The sequence below is a fragment of the Numida meleagris genome, chromosome 12, assembly GCF_002078875.1.
Source record: "Numida meleagris isolate 19003 breed g44 Domestic line chromosome 12, NumMel1.0, whole genome shotgun sequence".
In the NCBI taxonomy this organism is placed as follows: Eukaryota; Metazoa; Chordata; class Aves; order Galliformes; family Numididae; genus Numida; species Numida meleagris.
The window spans coordinates 6,897,949-6,919,187 of record NC_034420.1 but is presented as its reverse complement, the minus strand read 5'-3'; the positions used below and the strand labels follow the sequence as shown (position 1 = coordinate 6,919,187).

Sequence of the window (21,239 nt, the reverse complement as noted above, 5' to 3'; positions counted from 1 at the left end):
AAAAAATAAGATATTTCAACAGCTGTGGAAGAAAAATGACTCCTATTTTTAACATCCAAGGGTAAATACTAAAATAACACAAGATAAAAGCATCTACTGGAAAAACCGTCCGGAAATAAGCACAATTAGGAAACTGGACTGTGAATGGAGAAAAAAACTGAAAAAAATGAGATTCTGAGATTGTAGTTAGAGAGTGAAAGATTCATCTCAGTATTCTGAGGAAGATTAGAAGATCAGAGAGGAGTGATTTGGAATTTCTATAATGGATTCTGCAATCAGTAAACAAAGTTTATCAAAGGATTTGAATACATACTGCTATGTGACATTCACTAAAAATGAATTCATTCTCGTATTACTATTCATATTTGAGAAATTTCTTCCAAATGCTTTTATATATTAAAACCTTCTAGTAGATTGTAGGCTACTAAAAGTCACTGAAAATTCCTTTCTTGCAGTTATTCAGGAATAAGCAAAAGCTTATTAAGAATGTCAAGATTTGGCCCTTTACTTTTTAAAAATTAACTCTTCAGAGAGACAATTTTGAATCAAAGTCCCAGCTCTATGCTGCTCTAAGACTTCTAAGTATTAACTTGAATTTTGCCACTGGACTAACTGTAATTGTTTCTAAATCCTGAATATAGCTTTGGATATTAGTTGAAATCTTAAGCAGCTCACTTCTTTATTTCACCTAATAAAGTCAGAAGAAATGTAAGAACCAGCAAGATGTGGTAACATGGAGAATATCTGGCTTGTACTTGGAATGAGCATACTAGCTGATGACACTGTTGTCTTCCTTTTCTACATCCTTTACCATGATGCCTGAATTCACTAGTCACCTACCGTAACTTTGAAATGCGAAAGAGAAATAAGCCTGTGAGATCTCAGCCAATTAACATTTCGAGCTCTCTTACTCAGCATTGAAGACCTCAAAAACACACTACTTGATTTTTCTGAGAGGAAGAGTTCTTATCCACAGTTGATGAAAGAAATGAAAGTTTATAAAGAAAGTATTTTATAATTTAAAGACTTACTGAAACAGTTATTCCTGAACATTGTGTTTATTACCATATCTATTCTCATTTGTTTATTTAATGAAATGCATCTTAACCAAATCTGTTTCCAGTAGTTGTACTGCTTTTTCTCTTTTCAAAAGATGAGTAATAAATGCAGTAACTGTAAGTGTTTGAACTGGAAGCACATACATTCATTATAATGAGCAACACTAAGTGACATAAGTGTGAAATATAATGCAGACAGCTCAGAATTACCATGGAGGATGAAATATAGGCAAGTCTTCTAGAAAATGCATTAAACGGTAACCAAAGTTTATTCATGTGCCCATCAATCCTTAGATACATTACAAACTAGATAGAATACAACAAACATGGTAGAAAAGTGCCAGTAAAAATAATGACATAAATTTCAATGCCAAATGGCTAGGTCTAAAGTTAAATTTATAATTTATACTTCAGAAATAATCTTTCTGAGACATTATGCACTAAAACAATTGCTGTTGCTAGAAAGTGTCTGTATTATTACTCGGATCCTCGAGATAAAAGCTCAATTCATAAATTATTGTTTGAACAATTCTTGAATGAATGTACTTTGAAGTGAATTAATCTGTCAGAAAGAAAACATGGAATTAATAAGCTAATATTATTTAAAGTACATAAGTTAGCACTATTTGAAAGCAGTCATCTCTCATATACACAGAAGAGCATTTATTCATTATAGATTCTATTTTGGGTGTAAAAGAATCAAGAAAAGATTAGGAACTGAAAGAAGGAGAACAGCTGCGATTTTAACTGCTCCTTGGATTTAGAAATTACACTTAAAAAATTAAGCTGCAACATTCAATAATATGAGAACTGAGCCAAAATGCACAATGGATCAAAGGTTTTGCTAGGAAAGTATGTCAAAATCCTTACTCAATCATCAAGTAGCTCTAACTTTTAAAAGAAGAGGATGTGGGAACTGATTTTGCTTCCAGTGAGTTATAAGTGAACACGATCACAAGTCATTACCTTTAGTGCATGTCTAAAAAGAAATTGTAAAAATGTATTTTAACCTTACAATAACTGTGGTTCAAGTAAACTACGGAAATGTTATAGGAAGGATTTTCCTTTAAATTCCTTCTTGTTTTCAGAGATCACAAAAGGTTACCTTCCTTATCAATATCCCTAAGGCACCTCTAAGATGTTCCTTTTCCTCACAGCATTTCCTATAACAACCTTTCTCTTAGAGTTCACGCGTGTTAGAAAAAAAAGGGGGAAAAGGAAAAGGGGAAGGGAAAGGAGAAAGAGAAGGAAAAGAAAGGGAAAAGGATAAAAAGGAAAAGAAGAAGAACAAAGGCAAAGTTCTCCCCTTCCTCCTGCTGTATTTGTCCTTGGAAACCAAATACATACCTGTGTACATAGATGTTTGCACTGCAACCTTCCCTGTGATTTCAATAACCCAGGCAGCAGCAGCATGTTAGGAAGCATATAAGAATGCCTGAAGAAAGAGGTGCAGAAAATATTGAATGGTCACCATTAGCTGTAGGCTAACACTTGTAGACTTAGAGCAGTCATAAAGTGAATGTGAACAAATAAAACTGAAGAAAAAAATGATATTTTTTTAATAGATAGTTCACTTGTTTTTTGTTATAGCTGGCTTTTAGAAACACTTTGACAAGAACAAAAAAGGTTGCCCAGCACAAAAAAGGCTAAAATTGGCAAAACAATCTTTTCTCAGAACAGTATGTGTCAGGGATACCCAGTACACTGCAGATCTGAATAAATGATTAGCACCTATCTACTAAAGAGAAATACTCTTCAGTCTCCTGGTTTTAATTACACTAAGGGGAAAATAAATAAAAGGTATTTGCATATTATAAAATTCTAGAGGCAAATTCTGGACAAGCCTTTACAAACACGGAGAATTTTTAGCTGTCTAGAGATTTGGATTTGAAAGCTGATTAAGTCTGATTACTATTATAAAATATTTGCAGAAATGGAGATATTCCCTATTTTCTTCTATGTTTTTAACTATGCAGCCTAAATGGGTTGATCACGAAAAAGTAGCCACTAATGTGCAAACTGAGACATTTTCTCTCAATATCTTTTCAAAACCATATTAAAAGACCTAAACCAAACAACAAAACCGGAAAACCCCTACATCTTCACCTTATATACATCAGCTTAGCCTACCGTCTTCAATGTGAATTCCTCTGTACAGGAGCTGGCCTGCTGTGCCTCCAAATAAACCAGAAAGATCACAAGTTACAGCTGTAAGTGCTCAGACATGTTGAAGTGAAGACTGGGTAAGTGACCGTACTGAACTCTTATTCCAGTAGAAACAGCAACACCATAATTTCTACAAGAAAACATAAAACATTTGGTAACGTATTAAAAAAACAAAACCAAAAACTTATCATCTCCGTAACAATTTTTCTTTCTGGCTTCAGTAAAAAAATTTTGGTTCTAAGTCCCCAAATCTCTGAATGTGTTCATAGGATTTTTTTTAAAATCAGATGCAATCAAAGAACAGACACATCATAGATTATCTATGAATTATCGTAGTTTTATTATTCCACCATAACTTCAAAAAGCAAGGGATTTAATGTGTAAAGACATTATCAGCAGTCTCCTTTCAGTACCTCATCATTTGAAAACAAAATTGATTAAATGGATCAATGACAGATAGAGCTTCCAATTAGGGAGGAGGGAGTCTTTGAAAAGTGGGCTGGTGAAATTTAGACTCTTCTCAAATAACAGCATTCAGCAAACAATGTTACTGGTTAAATCCAACATGAAATAAAAACAGATGGATGAAGTAGTTCAGGTCAATACGCATATAGAAGCTGTATGACATTTTGGCAAATATGCAGAACTTTCAACTGTTATGGTCGCCTGTAGCTGCCTGAGAAAATGATAGAAACCAGGCCCATCCCCAGTAAGGAATCATCCACAGCCACAAAAATTTCTATCAGTAGTAAGCTGCACCTCTAAATATTAGGAAAAACATTGAAATATGCCTCAGATATTCCTGAAAAAACAAGAAAAAATTTCTAGAATACTTGCTGAAAAAATAATATGGAACGTGATGTTCTAGAACATGGGTTAGACTCTGTATGTAGCTACAGACCTCTGAATCAGCTCACTATAGTAAGGAGCCACAGGTTCCACCTTTTGGCTGTTGCTGCTTTCTGGTATGATGTTTCGATCATCAGAACTGCTGTGCTGGGTAAAGCACACTCTATCACAATAGCCATCAAAATACTGGGGGCAGATGGAGGGGCAAAAAAAAAACAACAAAAACAATCGTCCAGAAACATAAATATTAATCACTCCATGGCAGAAGCCTAAGATATCAGAGCCTTAAGGTGTCTCTACCCCATATTTCCTTAAAATAAATACACAGTCTGTCTTGAGTTATGGTCTCTGAAGGAAGGTTTTGTTAGAACATGATAAACCAAAATAAAACAATCCTTAAAAAATGCCCCCTTAAGGTCAGCAGGTTGAGTCAGGCCTTGGGAGTGCCAATCTGCCCAGTTCCCTATATCCTCATAGAGCACCTCCTTTTCCCTGTATTTTCATCGCCTACAGAGATAAATCCAACCCAATTATTTGCAGGCCCCTCTCACTTCGGTGGTTTGACTGTGTGTTCAATCCTTCCTGCCATCGGAAACTCTCCTATCAGCTCCCTTACACAACTCTTTCAGTTGTTTTTTTCAGCCCTGAAAAATTACCAGATTTTGTTGGCTTTGTCGTTTCTTGTCACCAGGGTTTTGCTTCTTTTCAATTTTTTAAACAACAAAAAACAAATCATCTGGAAGGAAATGAAACAGATTAAATTATGGACTAATTGTATAAATAAAATTCCATTTAATAAAAAAAGCATAAACAAAACAAATTACTTTAAAGCAAATCTGTCAGTCTTTTACTGCAGGATGCCACTTAACTCTGATATTTTACCACCATATTTGATTCCTTATCTCTGCTTGCTATTATCTTTCCCAAGAGACAGCACATAGTTTCCCTATTCTCAGGGAAACTAGCTACATCACTGTTCTTGTAACATATCAAATGCAAAAGGTGCTAATCCACAAGGGCTGTTCTAAAAGTAATACCACCTGTTTTATTATGTTGGTGGTATGGCAGTAGAGGTTGAACCTTCTCAACAAAATTCCACTGCATTGTGTTGCTGTGTGACAGATGGCAGCAGACAAAATTACATCTGACGTGGAAGCGAGTATGAAGAAAAGATGTGGAACTGTGGAAAAAAAATGCACCCATGGACATTCATTGATGCTCACCAATGGTTTATGAACACCAAACAGTGGATGTGAGCACAGTGAGTGGAGCATTTCAGCAGTGGTGACAGTGACATCTAAAAAAATAAATCTTAGAATGGCATGGGTTGGAAGGGACCTCAAGGATCACCAAGCTAATACAGATTTTTTTTTTTTTTTTTTTTTTTTTTTTACAAGCGCAGCATACAGACTCTTGTTCATTACTGGTAAAAAAAGAAAAAAGCATAGCTAATGGTAGTGACGATATTGAAACAGAGGGTTCTGTAGCTGAGAACTTGTACTATCATATAGTGTTATTATGCTCTTTTTAATCTATTGTCTTTTCCATGGAAATAAATAGGATGCATTACTTTTGGAGCAACCTATGTTTAAGAAGGGAAGAATTCGAAGGAGAGTTTAAAATGAATACTGCCCTTCTGCTCAGGATTTGTTCCCCAGCCAAACAACCATTTTATTAATACTCTTGTTAAAGGCTTCCTACTGTTGCTTATGCTTGGACCACCTGTTCCCATAATGCACTCAGATCAGCAGGTTTTGGCACAGCAGGAAATAGTTCATAAAAATGCTAGTTCAACATCAAGCATTTGGGGTGAGCGGTCTAAATCATGTGATCCAAATGCTATTTCACTTACATGAAAAAAATAAAATAGAACTAGGAAGGAAAAGAGGAAAAAATTTGATTAAATTTGTATGTGAAGTTGGAGGAAGTGAGGGAAAAAGGATTTGAAAGAAAGGTCTAAAGTGCAAATGAATATTGAATATTCCTGAGCATCAATTTTAAAAGCCCATTGAATTACTAATATTAAATCAATTCTTGCATCTGGCCTCTGATAAAACTTTATTATCTATACCTACATATTGCTATCCGGAAGAAAATATCCTAAAAGACAGTTACAAATCTTTTACATTTAGCTCATAAGAAACTTTTCTAGCTGCAGAGTTGGAGATTTCTGGTCTTTAACTTCTTATGTCACTAAACGTTATACATTAGGCAGTAAGAAAGTATTGTCCTCTGCTATTGGGATGACAAAGAGGATCTCTTCCTCTTTTTGGAAGGAAGAGCTCCAGTCATAGCAACAGGCTTGGACCTCTGTCACTCAGTTTTTTCATTAATTTCTTGGCACTGTGATACAGGGGCATTATCCCATAAACAACACCATACTGTAAGTGAATTCCAGCCTTTTAAATAAACAATATAAAATCCCATCCGTTTCTTTCACAACATCAGAAAATAAGGTATTTTCATGTACTTCCACAATTTGAAACACAACGTACAACCTTATCAGGTCTGCATCTGCTGCATACTTCCTGGGAAAATGAGAGGCTTTCTAAGGCAGAGACAGCTTTTCTTGGAAGAAAAAAAAGAAGTGAGTCACAGAATCATTGTGGCTAGAGATCATCTGGAGATAATCTAGTCCAACCCTTGCTAAAGCAGGTTCCATGCAGTAGGCTGTACAAAAAGGGATCCAGGCAGCTATGTCCAGAGAAGGAGCCTGGCCCCATCCACCTTACTTCTGCACCTTAGATATCCATAGGCATTGATAAAATCCCTTCTCAGTCTTCTCCAGGCTGAACCATCCCAGGTCTCTCAGCCTTTCCTCATAAAGGAGATGTTCCAGGCCCCTCATCATCTTTGTTGCCCTTTTTTGGACTCTGTCTTTCTTGAACTGAGGAGTCCAGAACTGAACACAGTACTCTAGATGAGGCCTCACTAGGGCAGAGTACAGGGGGAGGATAACATCCCTCATCCACACTCTTTTTAATGTGCCCCAGCTCTATTAAAATGATAACTGTTCAGATTAGACGCAACTGCTTAAAATGCATCCATGCACAAAAGCTGCAGACATTTGATTTAGTTGGGCTCTGTGCGCAAATACAAACAAACTTTATTTAAATAAGCTCAGTTCCTATGTTATAATGCATCTACTGTACTTTTAAAAGAACAGATAAGTATTTGGAGTCTCAACTTGCTTCTTCCTAATTATAACATTTACCTGCCTACAAGCAGTTTTCTTTTAGAAGTCTCAACATAGCACAGAAATATAAAGCACATTAGTATGTCTATGGAGGATGCGCTGGAAAGAAGCCTTCTGAAGGACTTAGAAACTTTTCAACCACTTACTTAACTAAGAGGAATACTTGTTAGCTAAGAAGAATATTAGTTCTGGAACTGGAAGAGGGGTTGAGAGGTAGTTTAAAACGGCAATGAACTGCTTCATGCAAAGAACTAAGGTAGAAATAAGTGAAAGGGTAATAAGTGAAGTAAGATTAAAACTTCTAATGAGCCAGTTTGCTTCTGGTACCACTGATACAGATCCAGAGCTAGTAAAGCCCCCAAATCCCGAGTCATCCACTTCAGTGCCTGTGCTTGGAGACTTACAATTACGTCCATTACATCTGGGAATGGATAGAGCTGGCCCCGATCCATACTGCTGAACAGTTTCATAACACACATAATTGTTTCTTCATATACTTTTAAGCTTTCATAGCTCAAATGTTTCGTTACGCATGGTGACCTGCAATCCAGAAGATAAGTAGGAGTTTGTACAGTTATAAAAAAAATTTCTTATTCAAGTCAAAGCAGAAATCTAAGTTTTCAGAAAAAAATGTAAGCATACCAACACAACATGAACCTTAATAACTTACAGGAATATACCTCCTTCAATACATACCTTCCTCTGGGATTTGGCTCATATACATAACACTACATTTTCTTCTTTAAATTTCACCAGAAACATGAAGTGGATATAAAGAAGCACTTTTAAGACAAATTTTTAAAAGAAATTTTTATTTTCTTAGTATCTGAAACTCAAATGAAAAATGAGTCATCTCTGTCTTACAGGATTGAGCTCTTTATTAACAGCGCCTTTGCAGTGCCTTACCACTCAATAAACCTCAGCACATAGAAGCAGGTAGAAATTATTCACATTTTCTATTGAGAAAACATTAAATTGTGCAGCTTGTTAAACCATAGAACCTGTTGTTTTCAATTCCCTTTTAGGAAGAAGGATTAAGTTAGTATTCAAACAGTGACATTTATTGTGTTATTTTCATTTCTTGGTCAAAACAGAATCACAATGATACTGTGTCCTTTGATTGATGCCCAACTGACTCCCAATCATTTTGTTCGCACCACTGCAGAAGGTTAGGACAATGCAACTTCGTTACCTTTGGTTCTGATCCTTCTGCTAATATCAAATACGTGCATATTTCCTATACTTTTTGATATCATCAAGCTGGCAAACATCTCTTCCAATTTCTTGAGCAAACCAAGGCACTGGCATGGCTTTCTTGAATGGTAAATATCATCACTGAGTGTGTAACAACTGACAATGTTGCCTCTAGCATTGCCCACATGCTGCAGGGCTATTTGGCACATCCACTTTTTTTCCTGCCACCAGGAAAAAGTAATTTACTGAATTTAACCCTTTCTTTAACAAGGACAAGAATATTACCTTATCTGCTTCTGTTTAACAAGGACAAAATCACCTATGCTACCCACACTCTGACTCTCTGAAATCTTCAAACACGATATAGTAGCAGAGGAAGAAATTCTGTCAAATTTCATGTGGTTACTGTTGCTTGGGAAACCACTTCCTTAGTAACTACAAAACATTCTTAGCACGTCTTGATACCAATTTCTCTCTGGCTCTGAGAGACACAAACCTGCAGTATGTTGTGAAGACAGGACAAGAAAAACAAAAAACCAATAACAAAATCAACCTGAAGTAAAGAGAAGGGAATGAGTTAAAGATTTGTCATTGCTGGAGATTCAGATATGCCTAAATGAGAAGTAACATAATTGAAAATAAAAGTGGAAGTTGTTTTTAAAATTGTTTGGGGGAGAAATTGTTAATATACGTCAATGAGCATGTCTTCACTTACAAGCACGAATGCGAGGTTGGAAACAGGTGCCTGTGTGGCTCGGGAGTACTGGCACTATGCCTGGCACAAAGGTGGATGTCACTGTTGTTTTCCATCCTCTGTTCCATTGTTTCTTGGGACATTTCTTGCTGAATCCACACTATGTTGTAGAATTCAGATTCAACAAACATCAGTCAAAAATAATTTATTCATATCTTAAAAATGATTTCTAAGTAAAATCATTACAAAATGAAAGGACTGTAAACCAGAGAATCCCTTTACAGCCTCCTCCAGTCTGGATCAGTGAAGAATGCATCACAGGAAGCTGAGAAATTCTCTGTCTCAGCAAATACGGAAAAATAAATAAGGATATTAAACAATTTAAATCACTCCTGATGTCATTGTAACGAAGCATTCTTTTTATGTGACTGTACATGGATGCACACACAAACACCCATGCTCCTGCCACGTTAGTTTCCTTTTGTTAGTTTTTGCAGATAAAATAATTAACTGGCTGAAGTTCTTTTGTTCTCCTAAGGACAAAATCATCCAAAACCATTAATAGTGTAATTTTAACACCTTTAGTTCAATCATGCCTTCCACCCACACTCCAGATGGTGGAGGATATGTGTAAACCACAGCTTTTCCAGGAATTCAGTAACTTACCAGGTCGATGGAAACACTGGTACTAAACTGCAGCAATATACTCATCTCTTTCCTCATTCTGTTTCCTGGACTAAACATGAGAACAGATTAAGAAAACTGAAGACTGGACTTTAAAACTTGTTCTCTTGAAACACAGCAGTTTGTATGGTGTCTGCTATGTAACGCTGGAGGATTACTTGCCTTATTCTGATTACTAAAAAATAGATGATGGAGAAATATGGTACATCTGTGCAACAGTAACAAAAAGGATAATTCTTTCTGTGATAGCTACCTAGGTGTCATGGTTTTATGATTTTTGGTTATTGGTACTCTACATCATAACATCATGTAGTGAATGTACCTGGTTCTCAGAAGAGAAGGACTACTACATTCCCCATGGCACTTTGCTCCTCTGTTACCATTTTCCAGCCAGAGGGAAAAGATAAAAGCTCGCAGTATAAAAACTTGCAGATCACGAGACCTCATCCCTTTTCCCGCCGTCTCTCGTCTTGGCAGCACCTCGCTCTCCAGCCGTCTTATCGTCGGTAGTAGAGTAAGGCCTACCTTGATTTTGGGACATTCTCTCTCTCTGTATTGGATTTATCAGCTTAAATTGTAATTATATTATATTATAGTGTGTTGTTTCGCATTCCGATATCTTATTTAGTAAATTAGTTTGTTTCTCCTCAGATTGTTGCCGCTGTTCTTTGCTCTCAGGGCCATCTCCCTACCCTTTTTCCCTTTCCCTGGGACATGGGCCCGTGGGTCCCCTGTCCCCTTTGTCACAGAATCGGGCCTAACGCCTGTAAACCATTGACACTAGGTCAGTACTAGTTTCTAATGACGTCTTCATTTAGCAAAATAATGAAGAATGTCCAGTAGAGTAGAGCTGATAGTGTACTGGGCTGCTCTTCCCTTCCCAGGTACTTGAAATATTTTCTTCAGCATATGTTTATTGCACTTTGAGAATGAAAAATGACAGTGGGAAATGCCAAGTCTTTTGCATTGCTGAGATAGCACTTGAAAAGCTTTGGCAGTATGCCCTTCTCTTCCTGTGGATGTATAATTACTCGACCCAAAACCACCAAGTAGCCATCACAGTATCAAAATTATTCAACTATGGATCCCATGAAAGCTCTTGTTCTGAATGTGAAGTATAGATAATTCCTCTGATGTATAATGATTATTACAAAAATATTCTTTGACAAAAGCAGAAAGTTGCGTATATGAAAAAGAATCATAGAAGACAGATCAAATCAAGACAGCATCATGGAAGTCACTACACACTGGTATTTAACCTTCCCTGCCTCCAAACAGGAGTTGAATGAGATACCGCCAGTTTCACTAGGTCTACATTCTGATTTTGTCACAGCATAGTGAGTAACATCTTACTGCTAGAGTAGCCCATCTACTCTGGGAGAATGGACTTACTGGAAACATTTGACAAAAAGAATAATTTAGGAAAAAATATAGAAACTTGACTGAAAGGGCCACTCTTGTATTATTTCATGTCTTTTATGTTACGATTGGATTCTCTCTCTCTACACTCTCCCTTTAGATAGATACTGCTGTTTGTTAGGCATTGCTGTCTTGATTCAAGCAAATCTATGTAGCTTTTTAGTCAGTGTTTGTTTACTTAATTTCTCAGAGGATTCAATTATGTCTACAGTCCATAGAAGTGAATTGGTATCATTATTCTAACTTCCCAACATTTGCTTGGAGGCACATCAGGTTTCTACATGTCTGCAAAGACACGCAGTTTCTCTCACACACTGAGGTAAAATAAGTTCTGTTCTTAATTTGCAGCATGTTAAAAGATACATGACAGTTCAATCTTCACTCCATGTAAAATAAACTCCTCCCTCCTTATTTTTTGCAGTGAGGGGCAGCGTAATCAAAACCATTCCCAACATGGCTACACTACAAAGTTTTGTTTTTCTGCTGAAAGGATCAGTGCCTGTTCATAAAGCTTCCCAAAGCATTCATGGTAAGCTGTACTGCCTTTCAATATTAAACCATACTGATACATTTTCAAAGTAAAGGTTTTTTTTTTTAAATATGAAGAACCTGTCATGGTTTTGGCTGGTATAATTTCTTGTGTAGAAGATTGTACAGTACCTTGTTTCAGATTTTTTATTACAACAGTGGTGGTAGCACACCAATCTTTTAGTTATTGAGGAGGAGTGCTCTCACAGAGCCAAGAATATTTCTGCTCCCCTTGCTGCCTGTCAGCAAGGGGCTGGGGATGCACAGGAAGCTGGGAGAAGACATGAACAGCTAATCCAGGCTGACCAGAGGGCTTTACGATCAGCAAAAACAGTTGAGGGAAAGAAGGAAGGCAGGACATTAGGATCTTCCCAAGAAACCGCCACGCATGCCGATCCCTACTCTCCTGGGAGGGACTGAACACCTGCCTCTGATGGGAAATAGTGAATGAATTCCTTGTTCGGCTTCGCCTGCTCACATGGCTTTTGCTTTACCTGGTAGGCAGTCTTTGTCTCAACCCATGAGTTCTCCCACTTTTCTGATGCTCTCCCCCATCTCACCTGGGGCTGCAAAGCTGTGTGGTGCTGAGCTGCCTGTTGGGGTTAAATGACAGCAATCCTCTGAAGCATTTGTGTTTGGAAGCATACTGTGTTATACAGAGCAAAACTGCACTGCAATGATGGAGACCCTCAGCCAGAGCAACTATTTACACAGAAAAGGTTCCATAGCTTTATATCTAAGGACCTCAGATTGTATTAGTGCTTTTTAGGATTGAGTACTGAGCAAAGTCAGTAATGTCCTGTTTTATCATCTTCTCCCAATTCTTCATCACTCACACTCAAACTTTATTATCCAGCTTTACCTTATGAATACCTGCGATGATCAATTAGCAGAATTCTATGCTGTTTCTTGGGTAACAAATACACTATTTATAAACTCATTTGTTGATGGGCACTCCAAAAGTCCTAAGGAATTTAAGTAAAAATGCAAATGAAATTGCTGCTGCTATGCAAATGAGCCTTTTTCCTGCCATCCTAAAAATCATTGGGATTAAAATGGAAGTAGGGAGGAGTACAGTATTTCCTTCACTTTTCTTAAGAAGTGACAACTGTGTGATATCATATTGGTGCACAAGGTACTAGAGAGGTAGTTAAGACAGCAGGTATTAGGATGTGGAATAGCAGCTGCCTGAGAAAACAAGAAAAACTGATTCTTGCATGCAGCTTCTGTAAAAACAATGGCAAATCATGGGGCAATCTGTTGCTTGTACAAGAAGGTGACTAACCTTGAAATTTAAAACCCTTACAATAACAGAAATTGCTCAGTGATTAGAGGGTCTGAATCATGCTTCTGGTTCAGTGTAATGGAATTAAACGATTAAACCTGAAGAAAGCTTTTCCGTAAACTTGGCTCACTGCTTCAAGTAATATTAAACACACATATAATTTAGATACTTAATTTTCTTAACATTGAGATTACATTCATTTTAGATTTCAAAGATGAATAAGGGTACAGCCTAGTAAAAAAAAAATAATGCTTTTCCCGCTTAATTATTTCTCCAAATACACCACAGTAATGTGATGCTGTATGGAACATACTTCTGATTTTGAAAAGTACTTGCATGAGCAATGAACTTAGTCAAGATGCTCATAGTGCACTCAATCTCAGCTGCACTGTTTTCTGTACTATTATCAATTAAATGAAAAGGAGAAATTAGCCAAAAGTTAACAATTTGCTACTGGATCAGTACTCTGTGGGCAGATCACTACATTTTTAAGAGGACTTGTTGATCAATGCATGATATTGAAGTACAGCCATCATCTGCCAAGAAAGATTCTCTCTTCAGCTGCTTGCTATGCTCCTCCTAATACTGCTCAAATACAACCAGCCTCATTGCTGCAAGGACACACTACAGACTTGATGTCAGCTGATTGTACCCCAGGTCTCCCAGGGCCTTTTCTACAAAGCTGACACTTCCTGAAGGTAGAAATCTACTACTTGCAGCAAAGAATTCCATTCAAATTTTTTTTTTTCCATATTCTTATCCCCTTTTACAGTGCTGACATTTACAAAAAATGGAAAAAGCCCTTTTCACCATTCTTCTGGATTATTTTAAGTCCCTCCTTATACAATCACCAGACCTAGCAAACAAATGCCTGCATTTCTGAACATTGTAGCGATTCCTTAAATTGTTGAATCATTTTCCTACAAAGAAGTAGCCCAAACAAGTATGCAGAATAGCACTGTATTTCTGGCTGTATTCACAGATCACTAATTACTGTCTACATTAACCTTTTCCCATTCAAAATCTAACCTATGAAAGCTCTTGTTTTCTTAAGCTGATTTTAATGAAGAACATCTTTTATAATTCATGGATCCTCAGGTTATGCATGAACTTTCCTGGTGTCCAGATGATCAAAATATGTTTATTAGTTGCCAGACTCACACAGCCTGCAAGGAGAGGTTCAGATTTTCAAACCTTAAACTTTATTTCCTTCCCTTGCCCTAGACTCTAATGTCATCTAAAATTGTACTGTTTATTACTGTCTTTTTTTTGTGTGTGCTTTCTTTTGGTATGTCTTCTCAGTGCAACACTCTAAAGAGAAAGGGAAGTTTCAAACACATGTAGGTAAACAGACAGACATCTAGTATTTACCTATGACTTCTTTTAAATGATGAGAAAGAGCATTCAGACACAGTGAGAAGTCCTTCCTTTTGGTTTCTAAAGCAACAGCTCAGACCTCTCCTGTTCTAGAGAAAGATTAATTTTCTTTAGAAGGGCTCCAAAGGAATACAAAGGGGTAGCAAATATAAAGGGGTAGCATCTGGGACAGCTTGATGTTTACTGTTGCAAAGACCATCACTGAAAAATAACTCTAGTCCAGCATTCATCTGATGTAATGTGGTATCAAGACAACTGGAGGAAAAGAACTTACTTTCACCCATCTCTATCCTTCCAAGAGGTAAAAGAGTTTATGAACCCAAAGAATCCATTATCACTGCACACAACTTCGTTTTCACAATTATCGGGCCCAGTGGCTACCACAACACTTTCTCAGGACAAAAATAATCTAGAATCACTTATGATTGAGGAGTTGTTTCTTGCCTGAAAGGGTGCAATTTGTTACCATCTGAAAATTTAGGGAAAAAAAAAAGAAATCAAACAATAATCCTTTTAATTTAACTTGCTTCTCTTCTTTTCTATCTCCTCAGTGGAATAAATTGACTATTTAACCATGTCAAGAAGCCATGTCAAGTAGTAACGTGTGGGGGGAGACTTAACAACAAAGAACTCAACAGACTCTGGTAGATCTTATCTCTACGAGACCTCCGGAGTCTGGAGATGGGGCTAAGGTGTAAACAGAATACTCTTTAGTATGCACAGCTAATGTGGTCACTTCTGGGACAGTTAAGCAACCCTTTGTTTGTTATCTATGTTGTTGTGAAGAACTTAAGGATAATTAACCGTGAGTGGATTTACTGCTTACGAGTGAAGGATATGTAAGGTGTGTGTAAAACACAATAAAGAGAACTTGCTATTCTGATGCCACACTGACTGAGGGAATTCTGTAACGTGACCAAGCGCCGACAGTAACGTAATAGTCCTGCCATATATTTTTCTTATTATACACTAAGGAGGCTTTATGGCAGAATTCCTATGAATGTACTTCTTGTGGATAGTGATTTATAGAATATAGCATCCCAAGGACATTAAAAGCCATTCTCCCCTCTACAGAAGGTGAAACAGTAATGCAGAATCAGAAAGTTATGCTTTGCTTTTTCATTTTGTTAAAAACAGGCTACAATACACTCCAGGACAAAAAAAAAAAGAATAAAACTTTTAAAATGACATCATAGGGCTTGTTTTGAAACTGCGCAAGTAAGCTGTCATTAGCCGTGTGTTAGCACAACTTCTGCTTCAGAACCTTTTCTATTTGCTGTGCTGTTTAGTAACAGAAGAAGCCATAAGCTCCTGGAGCCAATCTGCCACTGTTGTCTTTTTATATGGTCCGAGAGAATTTACATAGGCTGGCAGACAAAATTGCCCTTTACATGCTTTGTCTCCAGGGAATTTGAGAGACTGTCCAAGTCTTATAAAATAATGATAATCGCACTGTACACCAAGCACAGAAAACAGATTTTCCATGAACATTATCTGAGAAAGATAAAACTGGACAAACAGAAAATAACAGATAATACTTAAAGTGGGTCACTCTGCGACGTAAAGCACATTTTTAGTGGATATAAATTTAGCAGCTCTCTGCAGCATTATGCATGATAGCAGTCTTATGGTAGTTCAAGTTCAGAACAGGTCCCTGAAGACTTCATGTAATTTATAATGGACTAACCATGGTAAACTACAGCAGCAAACAGGGATCTGCTTCTAACAAAATAAGTTATGTTGGATCACTTGTCTTAAAGTAATGTCCTGTTGAAGATCTAGCTTACCTGAGGTCAGCTAGAAGCAGTGGGGAGGTTTGACTTGTTTTTAAAAATGTTCCAGAATTGAAGCTCTCCTTTGTCTTTCAGAAAATAAATAATTTAGAGGAAAACAAATACAAAAGGATCACAGTACGCTTCTTCAGTCAACTAATAACACCCCTTTCCTCCAAGTGCACATCAAATGCTTTACTGTTTGTAATGCTGGCAGTGCTCTATAATAATTGGTACAGGAACAAAATTCAGCAATGCTTGCGAGACCATAGGCTCTGCCTACCTCAGCTTTGCTGCAAAGTAATTGGGTGCCAGCTATTGACAAAGACTGTCTTCATTTCCAACATACCTGTAAGTTCATTGCCCTTGCAGGTATGTGCTGGGTGTCTGTTTGCTCTGTTTGTAGCTACACGGAGCTGATACCTAACAGTTCACATGACAGTACGAGAAGTGATAAGCAGGTTAAAGGTGCTGTTCTCCAAAGCACAGATGTATCTAGCACAAGTATAAATAACATTTAATTTAACAATAGTTGTGAGGCAGATCTTGTAGGGCTGTCCTGTTGCAAGTTGTTAGCACCTATTAGTGACCTAAGTAGTGCCATGTGCTCAAGGTTTTTCCTACAGGCACTTTGCTGCCTCTCTCACATAACACCAAACATTTGGGGACAGCAGAGGGCATTTTTCTCTTCAAGGAGAGGGAAAAAAAATAATAATAATAAAAAAAAAGGAACACCAGAGTCACATGGGGTGCAAACCTCAGGCTAACCCCTATCTACCAGCAGGCTTATTGTCTAGTTGACAAATGTGTTTAGAAATCCATAAGTACCCTTCTAAATTCACAGTATGAAAAAGCTACGGGAATCTTAATTTAATTCCTCAAATCAAATTGACCTGGGTGCAACAAACAAACTGCAAAATAATTGATTGCATTTCATCTACATGATATTCATGGGTCCTACCTTTGCAGCAAGCAGAGGGCTTGAGGAGGCCAAGACTGCAGGGAGATCACCATGCGGAATCTAGTTCTCACACTTTAGGTCTCAGAGCAGCACTTTCAGCATGTCATTTATATATGAGACATCTTGTTAACAAAACAAAATAAAAACTCATCTATTATTTTAGAAGTTAAAGACAAGGATATGGTTACAATGTGCTTTAAAGCTAGAAAATAACGGCACAACTCTTACCCTCTTTCAGATTGGATCTCATAAACACAGGAACTAGCAAGGGACATTCTGCATCTCTTCTGTACTAAAGAAGAGTGGTGCAGGGGTTTAATAGTACAGCTTTTGCCATTACTTCTATTTCTTCTTTTTGTAAATTTTTCTTTGGAACTTATATAAAGGCTTTTTTCATCTTTTGCTTATCCTTAATTAGTTTGAATGTCAAACCTGTTCAGAAATCACATAGCTTTGGATAGTAATGAAGGCAAATAAATAATGCTTAACCTTTCATAGAGAGATCCGAAGGCCCTTCCAAAACCAATTAAGGCTTGTATGATTCACAGGAATTAACCAAGGTCGGCATGCTAGGTTTCCAAAGTTGGGTAAAAAAAGATAGTATTAAAATAAGGAGGTGGGGTGTGAATAGTCTGTCCTTCCTGCAGTCTTAAGCTCGTCTAATTTGAAAGTGGGTTTTTTTTTTTGAGTGGGAGAAAAGAAATTAGGCAATGCTGATTAGATGCTGCTGTTGCTTTGGAAGATTGCCCCATGCTGTGGTTCTTGTGCTTTTTTCTTTTTATATTTAAATTCCAGTGAATTTCTCTACTGTGTGTTTGGCACATACTTCTACTTTCAGAAGTATTTTGAGCCTCTTTTGTAATGTAAAATGCAGAAGAACAGCAAAAACAATTACGTGGGTCTGCAAATACTGCAGCTAGACCTTGCTGCCCTGACGTGGAGGTTCTGGCATCTATGTTATCCACATTCCTTTTCCTGACAATGTCCTCTCACCTGAAGGAACAATTTATTCACATGTCAGGAAGGGGGAATATCATCCACAGTATCAGAGCAACAACAATGATCTCTGCTACTACCTTAGCCTTTGAGCTGTGGGTTTATGACCACTCATCTTGCCCTTTTTGCTACTGATGAAGAGCATATAAAAGGACTTAGTTCCCTGTAACCTGCGTGACACTGCACTCCTCTGCCTGCCTGTCATCTCTCTTCACACTATCTTTATAAAGCATCAATGCTGTAAAATTTCAATAGAAACTTGAAGGCAAAAGACAGACGTGTTCAATCAAGTTCTTTAGACCAGGTTTTTGGAAACGCTTAACAAGAAGATCCTAAACCTTAGAAAGCATCAGCCTTCAGACATACCAGCCAAGCTTGGAATTGTACATATGTGTGACAATGTACATCAATATATATACATATTGATTGTAAATATGCCAAGCACCTTTTGAAAAAATAAACACCACCGAAACTGAGAATGTGCACAGTTTATATGACTTAGTTTTGTAAGCATTAGTAAGGGAACCTAATTGAGTCAGTCCAAGACACAGAACTTCCAGGTTTTGTTTCCGTAGCTATATTCTTCCTAAAAAAGGGAAAGTTTTAAAAAAAAGTCACAGCTGGAAGCATTCTGTTAGCCATTAAAGTGCCAAAATGAATGCAGTAAATCAGCTCTGACAGCCCATCAGTAAGAAGGAAAAGATACTTTTCTTTCAAATATTCAGAAGTTCTGCCCTGACAGTAAAAATGAAACAAAACAAACAAAACCAACCAACACCTACACCACCTTCATCTTGGTGAAAGTCTGTCAAGTGTATTTCTGTTTAGATAAGCAATTAACATCACTGGAATATCTAACCCTATTTCTGCATATAGCCATCCTTTTTTAATTTTTGATTGCCTACACTCATACGAACATCATGATAACTTAGTCTAAATATCCTTCAAGTATAAGGAGGATTACAAATTAATACTGTCATGCTGGTCATTAATTTTGATAGCCAAAGAATTTGTGTTAATGAACATACTTACTATTTAGTTATTAATGTTACATCTATTTTATAGGTGACAATTTCAGTGTGTTAGAAGTCAGCTTTCATTACTTGATTCTTTCACAGCTGTTCACGTCTGGTACATTTCCTCCTTTAAATATTGATTTTCCTTTTTTAAGTTGAAAACTGTGATTTGTTAATGCTTTGTTAGTCTTGGATTATCAATAAATATTCAACAGTACAATTTACCAATAAGAAGTCAGTATTAATATTTCATTAAGAGATGTAATGCAATGGAAAGCATAGCAATGACAGCAGAGCAGCAAGGTGCTAGGCTACAGCAAGTGAGGATTTGCTCAAATGCAACAGCTAGAGGCACAGAAATAAAGGAAAGAAACTGCTTACCCTCAAAAGACCTCAAGTAAGCAGGAATCTCCAGCAAGATACCCTTACCTCCACTGCCAACCCTTAAATGAGGTCTGGGAAGGGGTGGATCCTGGCTCCACCCCTTCCAGTCACTCAGGTGCACTGCATGCACCTGAGCTCCCCTGGATTGGCTCTGCCTTAGCCATGACTTTCACTCCAAGAGGTTATGATACACAAGTCATGAAAATAAGTGTCAAAGCTCAATAAAAGACAAGTAATTGAATAGATTATTTAAATACTCTCTAGCTTAAGACTTATTTTCTCGTGCTAGTGAATTGTATACAACACTTCTTAGGATGAGATAGTATTAAATGTATTCATAGATACAATAGGGAAAAAGGTTGCTCTATTTGGGTTTGTAAATGATATTTGTGAATGAATATAAATATTTTTAGAGACAAAAATCATGAAACAGTTTAAAATTGAAATTCATTTCTTTCAAGCATATAATAAGCTCTGAAAATAATAGGCAACTGTACATCCTGCACTTGTAGCAAAGCAACCATGCTAACATTTTAGTATTTTCTCAGAACTCAAATCTACCATTCAAGAGGATTAAGAGGCAAATACATTTTCAAGAGTGAAGAGATGAAACAATGCTTGATTTTTCCATAAATTTGGAACATTTTACTTCTCTTGTTCTGTGTTTCCTGATACAGAACCAGCATCCTGCTACAAGCATCTCCTCACCCCAGAACCAGGTGCAGGACTCCCAGGTCTTTCCATCTTCTTCTCTGGTCCTTCTCTACAGAAAAGGGCTTCTTTGTCCACAAAAAAAGTGCAACAGAACACATCAGTCATTAAAGCAGTGCTGTTGCAAAACTGGGCACAGAGGGTAGCCTGGTGGATAAATTCAGAAGGAATTACCTACTTCTACCTGTGTTTCCAGGCAAGGATGAGGATTTGGCAGCTTTTTTTCTCTTTTCTGGTTCTCCATCTGCTTCCCTTGGTTGGGCCAGATGCAGGAGAATGACGTTGTGGAAGGATATGCAGGTGTGTACGCATAAGGCTACAATTAATACCCTGACATTTCCCCCACATAGCAATATTTAGGGTTTGGAAATACAAATATGAAATCGCTTTTAATAGAGCTTCTGTCCAGGCTGACGTGTAATGAGAAAAACTAATAGGCATGAACTATTCCCTTAGCAGAGCAAATATACACATTAATTTTGAATTCTATTTGATGATCAAGACCTGCCAGAAGAAGCAACAAAACAGTAGCATCGGTGGACACTGTGTCTTGCAAGCACAAGAAGAGACCCGGGTTTTGGTCCCCACTAATGCTAATAAAATTTTGTACAAAAGAGGCAGCAGATGTAGAACAGCTTTAGGACTGCCACTCATGGGCATGCTTGACAGCACCCTGTTCCTGGTTTGTTAATCCTGCATCTTTTTTTATGCAATAGAAGAACTTCAACAGGAAAACATGCTATTTCCACTGTCTTGAAAGAATCAGTAGTTTGATCATCCAGACTCTCTCCTGCTAGACATTAAGTGGAAAGAGGAAGGAACAGAACTTGAGTTTTCCTTATCTTAAGACCACGTAGACAGACATAAGACTTGTTAGACCTTTTTCTCTAAAAGGAAATGCCATCCCACCACAACCAGACACTGCCATATTTCTGTAACTAGGATACCA

The 21,239-nt window shown here is 37.3% G+C and overlaps 1 long non-coding RNA gene across 3 annotated transcripts; it reads right to left on the bottom strand.

Moving 5' to 3' along the window:
- LOC110405444 lies at positions 1,053-19,612 on the bottom strand. Of its 3 annotated transcripts, none has more exons than XR_002442874.1 (7): positions 19,577-19,612; positions 17,184-17,305; positions 7,674-7,809; positions 4,730-4,809; positions 3,189-3,354; positions 2,406-2,493; positions 1,053-1,620 (listed from the first exon to the last, which is right to left on the bottom strand). It is a non-coding gene; the product is annotated as an uncharacterized LOC110405444 (long non-coding RNA). The 3 variants fall into 3 exon arrangements; XR_002442875.1 differs by lacking the exons at positions 17,184-17,305; positions 19,577-19,612 and adding exons at positions 9,179-9,317; positions 9,824-9,940; XR_002442876.1 differs by lacking the exon at positions 17,184-17,305 and having other exon boundaries at positions 19,577-19,604.